The sequence below is a fragment of the Balaenoptera borealis genome, assembly GCF_965194805.1.
Source record: "Balaenoptera borealis genome assembly, chromosome: 8".
NCBI lineage: Eukaryota > Metazoa > Chordata > Mammalia > Artiodactyla > Balaenopteridae > Balaenoptera > Balaenoptera borealis.
Genome location: NC_138865.1, coordinates 17,620,134 through 17,638,062, shown reverse-complemented (window position 1 = coordinate 17,638,062; position 17,929 = coordinate 17,620,134). Strand labels below are relative to the sequence as shown.

General features: G+C 42.3%; 1 long non-coding RNA gene across 1 annotated transcript in view; it reads left to right on the top strand.

Annotated features, from left to right (window-relative positions):
* Positions 1-6,353: 6,353 nt before the first annotated feature.
* The window catches only part of LOC309634429, a 92,975-nt gene continuing 81,399 nt past the window's right edge, over positions 6,354-17,929 (top strand). The window contains exon 1 of the long non-coding RNA XR_014248097.1: positions 6,354-6,645. This is a non-coding gene — a long non-coding RNA (uncharacterized lncRNA). The remainder of the gene's footprint in view (positions 6,646-17,929) is intronic.

The following is a 17,929-nucleotide window of genomic DNA, read 5'->3' as shown; positions in this document are numbered from 1 at the left end:
GAATTCTACTCAGAGGGGGGAAAGGAAGTGCAAATTGGTGGTAAATGGAGTCAGGAGAGGTTTGTTTGTGTTTCTTGTTTGTTTTGTTTTCCAAAGGGAGAAAAAAAATGGCATATATTTAAGCTGCTTTGACTGATCTAGTATGATGCAATGAGATAGAGGAGAGAGGGGTGACTTGAATGACGGTGAAAAGGTACCAGGGGAATGGATCTAGTGCACAAGGGAAAGAAACTGCCTTAGCTGGAAGCACAGATGGCCCATCCATAGTGACAGGAAAGAAGGCAGAGAGGGCATATGCAGGTGAATGTGTAGATGTCCAGTGGGAACTCATGGACATTCTCTTCTTACTGCTTTAATTTTCTCATTGAATTAAGTTTGGTTAATTCAGTTAATTGTTGTAAAACATTTAGAGTAGTGCCTGGCATGTAGTGAATGCTATGTAACCCTTTGTTAAATAGGTGCCTTTTCTTGGTTTCCCAGAATCTGATCATGGAATTAATGGTGATTGAATACAAACTTTCACATTTGTTGTCTGAGCGCACAGGCATCGAGCTAGAACTGGCACCTGAGGTTGGGCTATTTCTTTGTGTTACCTGGGAGAAGATGTGATCTTTTTGGGTAATTGCTACATGAGGATCCTTGTAGTTTCTACTCTATATATTACTAGAATGATGGAAACACTTCCTTTTTGCTAAGTGACAAATGTTTTTGAGGCATTGGCCTACTGTTGTTGTCTAAATAGATGGGCAGGATTTTTGGTAATATAAATAAATAATAAAAGCTAATACAGATACTCAACATTTACTATGTAAAGGGTATTGTATTAAGTGCTTCATATTTGTTATTTTATTTAGTACACCCAACAACCTCATATGCAAGACCATATCATGCACATTTTACATATGTGGAAACAAAGCTCAGTGAGCACCAAATCACTTGATGAAATTAAGATTCCAGGACTTCTTATGCCAATTGTCATGCTCTTTTGCTACACCTGTTTCTTTTATAAGTAAGTTATCATTGAGTGATGGGCAAGAGCCCTGGGCTGTGTATCAGGCAACCCAAGTATTACTCCAGCTTAACCAATAGCTGGCTGATCGAACTTGGGAAGTTGCCTCGTTGGGGATTTTTCATCTGTATTCTGTGAACTCAGATGATCTCTAGCATTCCTTCTATCTCTAACATGATGAGATTTTAATATTTCTATGATTGTTTTCTTGTACTACCCCCAGTTTTTAAAGTATCTAGGTCAGGGCCTCCCTAGGTGAGAAGGAGATTACAGATTTAATCAGGACAGAGCTGGACGCAGCTGTGGATTGGAGGAAGCTGTGCCCTATTGCTTCTCTCTCGGTGGCTTTCCAGTGGGTGACCAGCAGGGTTAAACAGCGGAAGCTGCCCCAGCCTCAGATCTAGGGTGAGAAGTGAGAAAACCTTGCTAGGTCCAAGCTGCAGCCTCCCAGAACACTTGTCCAAGGGCCTGACGGGCTAGTTTTAGTGCTTGGTATTTATTATCTTTGCAGAACCTCGGCCTGGAGCCTGGAGCCTGAGCTTGTAGAGTGAGTGATTAGACATGGGGCTCTCATGCATCTAACTTTAAAAAATCTCAATTACATCGGAAAGAGGGTTCAAGGTAACAGATGGGGTCCTGGGGACGATAGTGTAAATAACAAACAAGTGCACTTACCATGTTGCATCACTGGTCCTGGGGTGCTCATGGAGACTGCATCAGGACAGGTTCTCCAGCTGGAGTGCCCAGAGACAGAAAATCCAGGAGGTGGCAGCACTCACAAACAGTACAGCCCTGAGAACCCGTGTGCACCTCTGGGCCTCCTCTCAGAGGGCTGACTGGCTTGTGAGCCTGGGAGTGTTCTGGCATCGCACAGGGGCTGGCCAGAGAAGTATTTCATGAAGCAGGTTGGTAGAGTCAAGAAATGAGTGCATATTCAGATTCTTAGAGATGCAGGGACGGAGTGGAGGAGGTACTGGACAGAACAGTTGAAGGCATGGAGCCACTGGAAGCATAAGTCAATAACAGAGGGTATCTTTTAATTGAAAGGGGGGTCTAAGGGATCTTTAATTCAACCACCCTATTTTCAGTTTAAGAAACTGTGGCCTGGCTTCCCTGGTGGCACAGTGGTTGAGAATCTGCCTGCCAATGCAGGGGACACGGGTTCGAGCCCTGGTCTGGGAAGATCCCACATGCCGTGGAGCAACTACGCCCATGAGCCACAACTACTGAGCCTGCGCATCTGGAGCCTGTGCTCTGCAACAAGAGAGGCCGCGATAGTGAGAGGCCCGCGCACCGCGATGAAGAGTGGCCCCTGCTCGCCACAACTAGAGAAAGCCCTAGCACAGAAACAAAGACCCAACACAGCCAAAAATAAATAAATAAATTAATTAATTAATTAAAAAAAAAAAAAGAAACTGTGGCCCTGGAAGGGGGGAAACACAACTTTCTAAGGTCATCCAGCTGGTGGGTGGCAGGCCCAGAATTGGATTTCTCAGTGTCCTGGTTCCCAGACCCCTTCTCCATTTCTGTTGCACTTGACTCAAGACAGCTTCCCATAGTGACCTGCCAGGTTTGTAAACAAGAAGATGACCCCTCATCTTTGCGGCTGCCGCTGTGATTTCATAACCTGACAAGCAATGTGGGTCAAGTTCCGTGTATTCAACAGCATTATTCACTGGGGGTGATGATGAGAAAGCAGGAAGGGAGTGAGAGGGGAGCTAGCTATGTGTGTGCACATGGGTGCATGTGAAACAAGGAGAGAGTGGTTCTCTGGCGAGGGCTGCAGGACAGGTGCGGAAGACTGGAGCAATGTGCCTAGGACGTCCAGTGGAGCGAGGAGCCATGAGGTCCTGTTTAAGGACGTGGCTCGTAGAATCAAAGGACCAAGGTTGGAGTCTCAGCTCTGCCACTTCTGAACGCATGACCTAGAGCGAGACACCCAACTTCTCCATGGCTCTTTTGTAGAATGGAGCTAGAATTTGTAAACAACCTAATGGAATATTAAATATGAAGAGGCTGTACATTAACCCCTAAGAACAATGCAAATAAGAAACATTCTGATTTTAATGGAGTGAGGGAAAGTTGTTATTGGCTGGACTTAGAGGTGGAAAAGTGTGTGAAAATTCTCTCTTGCTGGGCCTCAGAATGGAGGGGTTTGGGGGAAAGGGGAGATAAAGAGTCAGGAATAAATTGTAGGCTCTGCACTCAACACGGTGTGGGGAGGGACCAAGAGGAGACCAGCTTGATGGGAGTGATAGGAGCCAGAGATGGATGGGGAGAAGGCTTTTTGTCAGCAGGCACCCCAAGGGTGGGTAGGAGGAGTTTAGATTTTATTTGCAAAATAGGGAGTCACTTGGATCCTCTCGAGTGGATTAATATGATAAACACAGCCTTTTAGAGGATCCATTTGCTGATAGCTAAAAGAATAGATTCATTTATTCATTCAAAGTTATTTACTGGGTATCCAGCCCTGTGTTAGATGCTGGGGACACAGTAGTCAGTAAACCCAGATGAGGTCCCTGATTCACGGTGCCTCGAGTCTACTGATGAACCAAGGAGGCAGGAGGTGGCAAGTCGATGGTGAATGGGAGATTTCCAGGGCCCTGCAGTACTGAAGTGTGAGGTTCTGTTTACACTCAAGCTTAATCACCAAGAAAAGAGTAGTGGGCATCTTGTAGTAGGAATTTTCCAAGAAGATGAATATCCCAGTCAAGATTATTAAAGAGACTATTCCTGATATCAGAGCAGACCCCCATCTAGTTGTGAAGCCCAAGATTTCCATGGAAAGCCCATGATGACAGAATCCAAAGCAAGGCAGACCTCAAATGGATGGTTTGCAGTTCGTTTCACCTTTGAGTGGGTTACATCTTTGTGTCTCAAGATACTGGATGTGGATTTCACCCCTAGAAGTCACCTTTTTGGGGACCATTGGCCTTACCTCTTTATTTCTCTTAATAATTAATTTCGGTTCATACCAATGTACAGCTTTTAAGCATCTTCTCTGTACCAGGTGAAAGCTCTTTTTCTCAGCTCCTGGTCACTGGATATGGCTGAGTCTGCTGTTTATTTACCAAATATTCAATCTTCACTCCCAAATAGCAGGACCCTGGTTTTTAGCTAGACACATTTCTAGGAGGAAATAGCTAGAAAGCACAAAGACTGCAGTTCTCAGCCTCCTGGCAGCCAGGTGTGGTGATGTGACTAAGTTCTGGCCAAAGGGTTGGAAATTGATGTCTTGTGTGGAACTTCTCAAAAGGTTCCTTCCTTCTCTCTCCATCCTTCTGCTGGTGACATAATGCTCAGGTGGGTCCACAGCTAGGGATGGTGAGCAAAGAGCCAGGAGAAACCTGGGTGCCTGATGATCACAGCATCTGTGTGAGACCAGACTACCTATGTCAGCAGGTCTTTTCCTGGAAGAAAGACATACATTTCTATCCCATTTATAGTGTTATTTTCCAGGTCTCCCATTGCTGCTGAACTAAAGTTTAACTGATGGATTGGGATAAAACATTTTTTCCCCCTTTGGGTTCAAAATTCATCCTCTGATCCCAGGTTGAACATCTCTGAACCTAGTCTTGGCAGGTTCCTGGGTCCATAACTCTTCTTTTCCTCCTCTGGGCACAAATCCTGTGAGGTACCTGAAGTATTTTTGCTCTAAAAGTCTTTTTGTTGAGTTTAGAGATGAAGAAACTTAGCACAAAACGTACATGACAGTGATTAGCACAGGGTTTGTCGCATAATAGCTGCTGAATAAATGTTACTTGAGACTAATTTGAAGAAATCTTCCTGCTTTCAGCTGACACAATTCATCTCTTCCCATTGTAAATGTCCCCCTTTCTTTTGAATCAATGACTTCTCAAAAAGGTGCACATTTCTTTACAATTTCATCTCTATAGCTTTACTTCTGGGGAAATATATATATATATATATATATATATATGTATATATATATATATATATACATATATATATATATATATATAAATATATATAAATGTTGTCTAAAGCCACAATGTTCTAGGCTAGCTCTCTTCTAAAACACAGACCCTCTGTTGTCTCAGTACAAACATAGGCCATATATAACCATAGTTAGAAAATTACTATGATTGCTCTGTTCTGACAGATTGATTCTTAAGTCACATATGATTTTGTGCAAGGGTTGTGCAGCCAAAATTCTGCCCTCTTCTTTTCCAGTAATATGACATGGAAATCCATGCTGGTTCATGGGAGTTTGCTTCTTCACAGCCTCCTGGTGCCATGTGCATTTTCGTGGAGGCCCAGTGGGAATGGTGATTTCACACAATGGAGGGCACTCTGGCCGCAACTGCAGGCTGGTGGAGGAGTTGTTTGCGGGCATGGGCTACTTGGCACTTCCTAAATCATACAGCCCCAGGGCAGGCACACTCAGCCCAGGACAAGGCCTCCCCACAATTCCAATTAGTAACAACTGGGTGCTTTCTGTGCCGGTATTGACTTTCCACAACAATATCTGATTTCAGAAGTGATATTGAAAAGGAAAATGAGCTCGAGAGTGCACTTCAGGCACATAAATCACAGAAATGGAAAGGCTTCAGTCCTCTATTTTTTTTTTAAAAAGCATACAACATACGAACGCTTTTTTTTTTTTTTTTTTTTTTTGGCAAAAAGAAAACCTCAGACACTAGAGCCAAAATGAAATCATGACTTCACAAGCACTCCCCACACCCCACCCAAAGGAAATTATGGTTGGAATTGTAGTGTGTATTCTTTGGCGTTTTTCTGTAAGTGTGCATGTGTATGTTTGCATCTATGCATCCTAAATGGGGTCCCACTGCTGCATGTACTGTCCTACGCCTTGTTTTTCTCACCTAGTAACATTCCTTTCCTTGTTGTTACATTCACATCTGCTTTAGTCAGTTGCTTGTTCAGATACAATGAACTGTGCTTTGAGGGGGTCTTAAGGATTCATCAGATGGTCAGGGACTCTCCAAGGGGAAGGAAGGAAAAGAAACAACACTTGGGGCCTCAGACCCCACAAGTGATATTAACCAGGGAAATTTCAGTTGTACTGTTTTGCATACTGGGCTTCCACAGAATTTTGTTTGGTAATAAGAATTGTGGGATTGAGTATCCTCTTTAAGCCAGTGATACAGTTGAATGCTCTCATATTATTCTTTCTGAAATGCAGGCTCAGAAAGTTAAAGTGACTTCCCCAGGATCATAGAGAGAGTCCAGGAGAGAACAGGCTTGAATCCAGGTCCTTAGGCTGTATTTCAGTACCTTTGTCGCTCTACCCTCAGGCTCATCCTCTTTTCTTCCAAGATCTGGACACACCAGGCACCCATTAAAAGGAATTATTGGGTTTCCCTGGTGGCGCAGTGGTTGAGAGTCTGCCTGCCAATGCAGGGGACACGGGTTCGTGTCCCGGTCTGGGAAGATCCCACATGCCGCGGAGCAACTAGGCCCGTGAGCCACAATTACTGAGCCTGCGCGTCTGGAGCCTGTGCTCCGCAACAAGAGAGGCTGCGATGGTGAGAGGCCCGCGCACCGCGATGAAGAGTGGCCCCCACTTGCTGCAACTAGAGTAAGCCCTCGCACAGAAATGAAGACCCAACACAGCCATAAATAAATAAATAAAACTTAAAAGGAATTATCCTGTCTTGACCCTGAAATGAGGCAGAAGTTTTGTGATAATCAACACATACATCAGCTATCATGTGTGTGGCCTACTTCGAGTCACAGGGTCTAGTTAGAGGTGAGGGGCGGAGCCATCGTGGAGCGTGCTGTGGCCGAGGACCAAGCCCAGGACCTCCACCTAGTTAGGAAGGGGGTCCCGCTTGCGTATAGCTTATGTCCAGACTGCTGTTTCTTTCATTTCCTTCATTTAGCACCTGCTTTGTTAAGGGTACCATGTTTTCATATACATCTTTCTATTAACATCGTAAATTCCTCATGAGATATGGATTGCTCTTACTTGAGCAATGCAGAAATTGAAGGCAAGATGACTAGTGAGAGGCGCAGTGAAAGTTGGAACTCACGGTCATCTCTAAGACCAGTCTCCTTTCTGCCCAGCAAAGAGCTCCCTCTTAGGCTTGGTCTAAACAGTGCACGTCAGGTACGTGTGCGGCTGCATTCGGCTCCACAGGCCATGGCACTGCAGGATGAGCATCCCTGGTGTGTGCATTAAGAAGGAACTCTGTAATTGGGTGTTGGTGCCAACACCTTGCTTTACTATCACCCTTATCACTGGCCTCCAGGCCATACCAGCTGCTGCACCAGGGCTGCCAAGAGCTGCCTTTCTTTTCTCTGGCTTCTCTCTTATTTTATTTTAGAGCCCACTGGGCAGGACTAATATGCAGTAAAACTGATTTGTGTACTTTCCAGTCCTAGCTGAGAACAACAGCCGTGTGCTTTAGTTGGGAGGTATTTAATGGATGATTTATAAGGTATTGAAGATAAAACTTGAAAGATACATGGGCAGTGCTGAGGTGCAACATTCTTGAGGAACAGAAAACATTAAGTGTTGATTGGCTGAGATGATTTAGAGGGCAGCCCAGGGTGGCCGTCCAGCCATCCTGACACTGTTCTGGCAGATTCTCTCCCGACATCCGCAGCCCCTGATGCGGGTCTGGGCAAGAGACGGGCTGGGCAGCGGATCTCAAAGGAAACTTCTGCTTCACCTGTGACCAAGGTCTGAGGGCTTCCCTACCCACAACCCTCTTGGGGATGCAGCTTGCATTTCTAGAACAGAGTACAGTGTGCTGAAGGTGAAATATTTCCTGGGGAATGGCCTCTGCTAGGTAAATTGATCTTGTTCTTTCCTAGAGTATTTCAGTTCAACAGTTCAGTGCAGTTCAAAAAAGCCAGCTGGGTGTCTACTATGTTCTGGGCACAGAGTTAGGTCTGGGGGAGTAGAGATGAGCAAGGTTGACAAGATCCCCGAATGCAGAAAACTCATAGCCTTCCCTCTGATATTTTCCAAACAAAAAAAAAAAAGCCAGTGTGGTCTAATAGAAAATATGAATTCAGGGCTTCCCTGGTGGCGCAGTGGTTGAGAATCTGCCTGCTAATGCAGGGGACACAGGTTCGAGCCCTGGTCTGGGAAGATCCCACATGCCGCAGAGCAGCTAGGTCCGTGAGCCACAATTACTGAGCCTGCGCGTCTGGAGCCTGTGCTCCACAACAAGAGAGGCCACGACAGTGAGAGGCCCGCGCACCACGATGAAGAGTGGCCCCCGCTTGCCACAACTAGAGAAAGCCCTCGCACAGAAACGAAGACCCAACACAGCCATAAATAAATAAATAAATAAATAAAAATTAAAAAAAAAAAGAAAATATGAATTCAGAACTATCTAGAAAAATTTGGCTGATTACTGACTCCTAACACGGTAAAGAGATCGAGAAATCATTGGTCTGAAAAGTTTTGTTCTTCCCAAATTCACTTTGAATACACACAGTCCCTCTTTTTCTATTTTTTTGGGCTGCACCACATGTGGCATGTGGGATCTTAGTTCTCCGACCAGGGATCAAACCCGTGCCCCCTGCAGTGGAAGCGTGGAGTCCTAACCACTGGACCACCAGGGAAGTCCCTATATGATCCCTCTTGACTCACTCACTTAGGGTCCCACCAGGGCCCACTTTACCTTCTAGGCTTGCTTACTCTTGGCAGAACTATAAAATGGGTAAGTGGTCCCATGCCTCTTCCCTCTCAGAAGTCCTTGCTTTCTTTTCTACTCTTGCACCACCCTCCTCCTCCAAACAAAAAAATTCATCAACTCTGCTCTGTCCAGGGTCCATCTCAAAGCTCCTGGACCCACACCATTTCCAGGGCTCAGTGGTTTGCATTCAGATTCTCAAGGACAAAATAACTTTGAGACTCAGAAGTATGGCTTCCCTGGTGGTAGAATTTCGGTTGGTGACAGCAACAGATGCTTGGAGAGAAAAAGAGGAGAGGATCCTCCCCGGCTTGTTGAATCTTACTGCATGTCTGGACACCGGTTAGTGTTCTGATAACCAGGCAGAGCCGTCCTATTTTCTGCCCCACCCAGACCACTGGAGTGGGTTCAGCTCCGGAACCATGAACGTCTGCTTTCAGGACGCAACTCACAGCCTTTTGGGCCTACAGTTCTGGGCCCATCCCAACCCTTGATTCTGGGAATCCAATCATAAAGGAGAAGTTACTAGCCTTTAAGAAACCTGGCTATTGCAAGTGGAAATCTAAACTTACCCAAAAGGTGAAATGGGGAAAAACTTTATTTATTATAGAAAAGCAAAGACATCTGACACACTTGCAAGAGTTCAGGAGAGAAGGCCAGGCCACATGTGGGCTCATCTATATGCTCACAACCACTGTACAGGTGAGAATTTTGAGGACCAGAGAGGTTAAATGACTAGATAATTGTAGCTGGCTCTTCAGTGTCAGGGTCCAGATTTGTACCCAAGTTGATTGTCATTCAAGCTAAGCCAGGTCAGCCAAACTTCTCTGAATGTCTGGAGTAAGGCATCATCTGCGCGGAGGAAGGTGTTGCCTGGCCCACCTCCTGGGACCACATTGTGGCTTCCTGGTTGCCTGCCTTCACTTCCCACCATGGTGGCCACTTGTTCATTCTGCACAGCTCTGGTCAGTGAAAGAAAGATGCAAGCTAATTAGCCACATTCCTTTTTTATGAACGGAGAGAGAGAGACCCAATAATAACCTCATCTTTTTGAATAATGGCCACACTCTGGCCTCTCCGCACCCAGTAGTTCCAAGGTCAGAATACATTACAGACAGCATCAATATCTCCAGCAAACAGTAACTGACCACAGCCAAGGCACTGTGATAGGCCGCAGAGAGAGGAGAATATCGGAAGCTCTTGAGAGGTTAATTTAAAACAATTTAACTACAGTATGCTGAGGTCGACATGTGCTAGATATTATAATGGATGATAAAAAGATTAAGATACAAGCTAGATCAAAAGGTCTTATTGTCTAGTTTCAGATGTAGGATATATTAATGAAAACTATATTAAAATATAAGATAGCAGATAAGTAGGGATTGAAACATTAACAAGTCAAACATTGGACTTGTCCTCAGGAGGCCTGGGTTCAACTCTTAACACTGCTACCAGCTGTGCAGTCTTAAGCAAGTCACTGAACCTTTCTGAGCCTCATGTTCCTATATTATAGAGATGATAATTCTAACCGCACATGGTTATTTTGGGAAAAAAATGAAAAATATGATAACTGTAAAATTAAATTTTATATCTGCTATGTAGATATAGATAAAAATTTAGATATATAGCTATATTAAGGGCTGAACGTGCTGGTTAATTTTCAAAAACAGCCTAAAGCAACGATCTATTTGGCTTACACTTTCGTGAGGTGGTAATTTGGGCCAGAATCAGAAGTATACTTCTTCTGTTGGTCTTGGTTGATCTCTGCTGGGATCCCTGTGCATATCTGTGGTCAGCTGGCTAGCAGCTGGATGATCTAGGATGACTTCGCTCACATGTCTGGTAGCTAGCAGGCTGTTGACAGGGGTGACCTGGAAGAGTGAGTCATGTTTCTTTCATCATCCAGCAGACCAGCTCAAGCTTCTTTACACCTTTAGTTGAGTTTGAATCTAACAGATTGAAAAAGCAAGAAAGCCCCAGCTAAACTGGCACCAGGGTCTCTGAGGATGGGACAGAAAATAACTCATCAGCTTGTATATTTCCTCACTACAGAGATGGGCGACATCCATGTGAGCCTGGGAAGATGAACAACATTATATTATGTTGGTTCTATACCATGAACTAAACTATTCAGTGTATTCAGATTTCACCAATTTTTCTTCTAATGTCCTTGTACTATTTCAGGATCTGATTTGGGATACCACCTTGTGTTTAGTCATCACGTCTTCTTGTTCTTTCCTGATCTGTGACAGTTTCTCATTCTATCTTCATTTTCAGAAATGTCAAGGTCATGAAAGAGTGTTGGACTTTTGTAGAATGTCCTTCGATTTGAGTGTGTCTGATGTTTCCTCGTGATTAAACTGGGATTATGGATTTGGGTGAAGAATACCACCGAGGTGAAGTGCCCTCTTCATCACTCATAGCAAGAGGTATGTGTTCAACAGGACTTTGTTGATAATGCTGACGGTGATCATCAGTTTAAGGTGGTGTCTTCACTGTAACGTTACTATTTTTTCTTTTCCATACTCTATTCTTTGAAAGAAAGCCACTAAGTCCAGCCCACAGTAAAGGGGAAAGAAATTATTCTGGGATGGATAGAGCTTTTTAAAAAAACTTTTTGTTTTGAGATAACTGTGGATGCACATGTGGTTATAAGAATAATACAGAGCAATCCTGGGTACCCTTCACCCAGTTTCCCCCAGTGATAACACATCTTGCATTACTATAGTACAATTTCATCACCAGGAGATTGACATTGATATAATTCAACTACCTTATTCAGATTTCACCATTTTATATGGACTCATTTGTGTGTGTGTGTCTGTGTGTCTGTGTGTGTCTGTGTGTGTCTGTGTGTATGTGTTTAGTTCAATGCAGTTTTATAGATTCATTGATGGGTAGATTTGTGTCATCAACACCATAATTAAGAGATAGAAAAGTTCCATCATGTCAAGGATCCCTCGTGTTGTCTTCTTATAGCTACAGCAGCCTCCCTCTGCCTCCCTCCCCAGCCCTTGGTAATTACTAATCGATAATATCTCCATCTGTAAGATTTTGTCATCTCAAGAATGTTATATAAATGGAATCATACAGTATATAACCTTTTGGGACTGGTTTTCTTTTCACTCAGCATCATTCCCTTGAGATCCATCCAAGATGTTGCCTGTGTCAATATGTATCCCTGTTGATTGCTACATAGTATTCCACGGTGCGGATGGACCACAGAATGTTTAATCACTCACACATTGAAGGACATTTGTGTTGTTTCCATTTTTTGACTATTATGAATAAAGCTGGTACAAATATTCACATACAGGTTTTTGTGTGAACAAAAATAGTTATTTCTCTGGCATAAATGCCTATGGCAGATTGATTTTGAATAGAATTCAGGGTATTAGTGATTTTGCTTTGTTCCTCTCGATGCCTAGACTGGGCTAGTGTCTGTCTATAGTACCTCCACTGGTCCTTACCAAGGATGCTGAGCAAGCAGATGAGGTGGTGCTGCTGCCATTCAAACTGAAGGGAAGGGGCTCTATTCTTTCCCTCTTAATGGTCTTCAGTGATGACTGTTCTTGGCTGCCCAGAAGGAAGCAGGCACGCTGATTCTGCAGTGGAGCAAAATCAGGGCTTCTATCAAGCAAGCCCTCCTGGGATCCCTCTGCCTCTTGGCTTGCTTGTGGCAACCGTAGGGGAAACTTACCCTCTGGCAAGTCAGGCCACAAGTCAGGCCATTTAGGTCATGTGACTTTTCACATGACCTAAATGTTCACTAATATCTCATTTGTATGTGGTGCAGTGAACTGAGAAACTTCCATCCCTCTTCCACTGGAGTAGAGATTTCAGTGTCAGATATTCTAACTGGGCCTGTCACCACTGGATGGCTAAAATAAAATTTCACAGCTGTTGAGGTGACCTTTAAAGTGGGAAGAAGTCAACTGCCGCATGTCACAATAATATTAGGGTTATAGTTTTACAAGGAACAGGTCAGAGCCTCATTAATTGAAACAATACATTTATCTTGTATGAGATTGGACTATGTTATTGCCATTTAAAAGAAGTGCCTGTTTTGGTGAGGTGTCTTTGTTTTGTGGTAATTGGTGAGAAAATTAGGCACTGCTCTTGCTGGTAGTGAGCCTGAGCAGAACTGGGGCACCCGCCACCTTCCTTTTACTTGAGACCAGAGTCTTCTCTTTTATTTTAGTACTTTTTAAATTGAGGTATAATTGATGTGCAATATTATGTAAGTTTCAGGTATATGAGTGACTCACAGTTTTTAAGGATTATGCTCCATTTGTAGTTATTGTAAAATATTAGATATATTCCTTGAACTCTATAATATATGTTTGTAGATTATTTATTTTATACATAGTAGTTTGTACCTCTAATCCCCTACCCCCATCTTACCCCTCTCCCTTTCTTCTCCCCACTGGTAAACCACTAGTTTGTTCTCTATGTCTGTGAGTCTGTTTCTTTTTTGTTATATACACTAGTTTGTTGTATTTTTTACATTTCACATATAAGTGATATCATTTCATTCTCTTTTCTGACTTATTTCAATAAGCATAATGCTCTCCATCCATGTTGCTGCAAATGGCAAAATTTCATTCTTTTTTATGGCTGAGTAGTATTCCATTGTGTGTACACACACACACACACACACACACACACACATATCTTTATCCATTCATCTGTTAATGGACACTTATGTTGCTTCCATATCTTGGCTATTGTAAACAATGCTGCTATGAACATTGGGGTGCATACATCTTTTTGAATTAGTGTTTTCATTTTCTTTAGATATGTACCCAGGAGTAGAATTGCTGGATGATATGGTAGTTCTATTCTTAGTTTTTTGAGTCACCTCCATACTGTTTTCCACAGTGGCTGCACCATTTTATAATCTCACCAACAGTGTACTAGGATTCCCTGTTCTCCACATCTTTGCCAACATTTGTTATTTGTAGACTTTTGATGATAGCCATTCTGAAAGGTATGAGGTGACATCTCCTTTGGTTTTGATTTGCATTTCTCTGATGATTAATGTTGTTGAGGATCTTTTAATGTGTCTGTTGGCAAACTGTATATCTTCTTTGGGAAAATGTCTATCCAGGCCTTCTGCCCATTTTTTGATTGGGTTGTTTGTATTTTTTTGATGTTGAGTTGTATGAGCTGTTTATATATTTTGGATATTAACCCCTTATCAGTCATATCATTTGCAAATGTTTTCTCCCATTCAGTAGGTTGTCTTTTGGTTTGTTGTTGGTTTCCTTTGAGTCCAAAAGCTTGTAAGTTTAATTAGGTCCCATTTATTTATTTTTGCTTTTGCTTCTTTTGCCTTAGAAGACAGATCCAAACAATATTGCTGCAATTTATGTCAAAGAGAGTTCTGCATATGTTTTCTTCTAGGATTTTTATGGTTTCCAGTCTTACATTTAGGTCTTTAATCCATTTTGAGTTTATTTTTGTATGTGGTGTTGGAAATATTTTAATTTAATCCTTTTACATGTAGCTGTCCAGTTTTCCCAGCACCATTTATTGAGAGATTGTTTTGTCTCTATTGTATATTCTTGCCTACTTTGTCAAAAATTAATTGACCATAAGTGTGTGGGTTTATTTCTTGGCTTTCTATCCTGTTCCCTTGATCTATATGTCTGTTTTTGTGCCAGTACCATACTGTTTTGATTACCGTAGCTTTGTAGTATAGTCTGAAGTCAGGGCGTGTGATACCTCCAGCTCTGTTCTTCTTTCTCAGGATTGTTTCGGCTATTCATAGTCTTTTGTGTTTCCACACAAATTTTAAAGTTATTTGTTCTGGTTCTGTGAAAAATACCATGTACATCTTTCCATCTGTTTGTATCGTGTTCAATTTCTTTCATGCATCATCTTCAATTTCTTTCGTCAGTGTTTTATAGTTTTCTGAGTACAGGTCTTTTGCCTCCTTAAGTAGGTTTATTCCTAGGTATTTTATTCTTTTTCTTGCGATTGTAAATGTGATTGTTTCCTTAATTTCTCTTTCTGATAGTTTGTTGTTACTGTATAGAAATGCAACAGATTTCCGCATATTAATTTTGTATCCTTCAACTGTACTGAATTCACTGATGAGCATCTAGTAGATGGTGGCATCTTTAGGATTTCTATGCATAGTATCATGTCATCTGAAAACACTGACAGTTTTACCTCTTCCTTTCCAATTTGGATTCCCTTTACTTCATTTTCTTATCTAATTCCTGTCCAATACTATGTTGAATAAAAATGGTGAGAATGAACATCCTTGTCTTGTTCCTGATCTTAGAGAAAATGCTTTCAGCTTTTCACCATTGAGTATTATGCCAGCTGTGGGCTTTTCATAAGTAGCCTTTATTATATTGAGGCATGTTCACTCTATATGTACTTTCTGGAGAATTTTTTTTGTTGCTTTAAATCATAAATGGATGTTGAATTTTGTCAAAAGCTTTCTCAGCATCTATTGAGATGATCATATAGTTTTTATTTTTCAATTTGTTAATGTGGTATATCACATTAACAAATTGTGGATATTGTACCATCCTTGCATTCCTGGAATAAATCCCACTTGATCATGGTGTATGTATTGTTGGATTCTTCTGGTAATATTTTGTTGAAGAGTTTTGCATCTATGTTCATCAGTGATATAGGCCTATAATTTTCTTTTTTTATGATGTCTTTGTCTGGTTTTGGTGTCAGGGTGATGCTGGCCTCATAGAATGAGTTTGGAAGCACTCCTTTCTCTGCAATTTTTTGGAATAGTTTGAGAAAGATGGGTATTAACTCTTCTCTAAATGTTTTTGGTAGAATTCACCTGTGAAGACATCTGGTCCTGGCCTTTTGTTTGCTGGGAGTTTTTAAAATTACTGCTTCAATCTCATTACTGGTAATTGGTTTGTCCATATTTTCATATTTCTATAATAGAGTGGTCTGGGGCTCAGACTGGAGGATGTGGGAGGAATTCAGGGGATTGCTGAAAGAGAAGGAGAAGCAGGGGACCAAGTAAGTGGGATAACAGGGCAAGCCTTGACTTCTTCCACATCCACAGTTCTTAACATCAACATGCCCATCATCACTGATTTCAGTGTGTTTGTGGTGTGGGGAAAACTGAAGCCTTGGGAAAGGGCTTCTTGACGGCCTTATGGGGTCCCTAGGAAAGTCTGTGCTCAAGCGGCACTGCCCCTCTTCTCTGTCCCTGGCACAGGGTCCATTTTAAGAGTAAATCCTCTCCTCCCCCTGCCCCTGTGCACTTCCCCATAGCTTAGCTGGGGACACTCTGAGATAGAGGCCCTGTCAAGTTACATTTAAAATGAGGGATTACATCAGTATGGCCCCCAATCTTGCCTGGTCATCAAGATATTGACAGCTTTTGAAAAATTTCAAATTCTAGTCCCTACCTTATAGGTACTAAATGAGAATTTTCAGAGGGGAGACAGGAATCTATATTTTACCAACTCCCCAAATGATTTGATGAGCAGCGAGATTTGAGAATGGTATACTGGATGATGTCTACTATTATCCCTCAAGGATGGAGGATGAGGAGAAACAGAGGTAGAACAGTGACTTTATTTTTATACCCAGTATCTTTATCCCATGAAATTCTGAAGCTTTCTATATGCTCTTGTTCTCATAATCTCCTCATCCAGGCAAGGTAGTAAGAGAAATGCCACACAATTTGCAATCCTTTTGGGAGATGATGAAACACAATTGGAATATTTCCTCTAAATTTCTTCCTTTTCAGAAATATTTAGAAACTACTCATCTGACAAAAAGGCCCGTTGGAAAAATGAAAACTTTTGGATTCCAGAGGAGAGGCAAACAATGGCCATTCTGTTCTTTCATGGCCACATTTTTGAAAGAGCCTTCTCTGCTCACCATCTCTACTTACCTCCCATTCTCTCCTTAATCTGCCTGCGTCTATGTCCCCTCCCACCACTGCCCTCAGATAGCTCACACAAGCTAGCATTTATTGAGGCTTACCATGTTCCAGGTGTTTAAAATACATATTTAGTCATCACATCAGCCCTATGGGATAGCAACACTGGGCATGATTGTCCCTATTTGATAGAAGAGGACACTAAGGCACAGAAAGTTTAATTCTCCTAAGTGTCGCAGCTTATAAATGTAGAGATCAGGTCTGAGACTCCAGCAGTCTGATTCCAACCCCCATTTTTCTATACTAGAGCTGAAAGTAGACCCTTTCCTGAGCAAGATTAGATGGGTGGGGAGGATCTGGAGGCTGTAGGTAAGGTGCAAAAGTCAAGAGGGGAGGTTGGGACTCAGAGGCAAAGGATCTCCCCCTTGATATTGGATTGGGATGGACCCAGCAATTCAGCTGCAGTTCCCTTAACTCAGCCTGGAGAATGTAAGAGAATAATAGAGAGAGAGATTGTCCTGACACGTCATGATGGTTTGACAGCTCCAGTCTCCACCATCACCTCCGTTAAATCACTGAGTTCGAGAAAGGGAAGGAAGAGGAGGAAAATAACTCTAGGTTTGAGGAATATTTTCTTTAAAGCATGTAGTCAAATGGCCCCAGCACCAGACAAGCAGATCACATACAGATGATTTAGCTGCAATATTGTCGAGTTCACGGAGTGAAGAATTCCCATTCCCATCTCTGAGAAGACTGGAACTAAATAAAGTTGAACTGACTTTTGACAATGCAGTGCTTGAAAATCTATCTGAGCTCCTATTTAAAGGCACATAACCTTATCTTAAATTAGTTTCTCAGGGTTTGGCTACGACACTCCAAGGTTTAAAAATACATATTTCCTTCTACTGTGAAAGCCTACTTTGCTTCGAAATTTTCCAGATATCTCTGTAACAGGCTTTTAAAAAATCTATTGGGAACTCTAAGACTCTCTGCACAAGCTAAGGTTGGTAATAACAACAACAAACAACAACAACTATTTTTTATGCTAAGTATTTTCCTGTATTATCTCATGGAAATCTTCACAAAAACCTTATGGGGCAGGTAATGTTATTACCAGCTTGCAAGTGAGAAGTCTGAAGCTCAGAGAGATTAGGCCACTTGCTTAAAGTCACACAGCCACTGAGTGGAGATAAATGAGTGTACTTGCGTTCTGGCCAATCTATAAATAATGTAGCTGTAAGCTTTTGTACTTCAAGGATGGGTAACCCAGGATACCCAAATTCCAAACTTGGGGACTTAGGGGAACCCTCTGCTCATGGGTTCTCTTAGGCTAGGCTCCAATTTGGGCTGGAAGGTTTTGTTTCTGGGTGAAGTATTTGGTTGGGGGATATCTCTGCTTAGTGAACT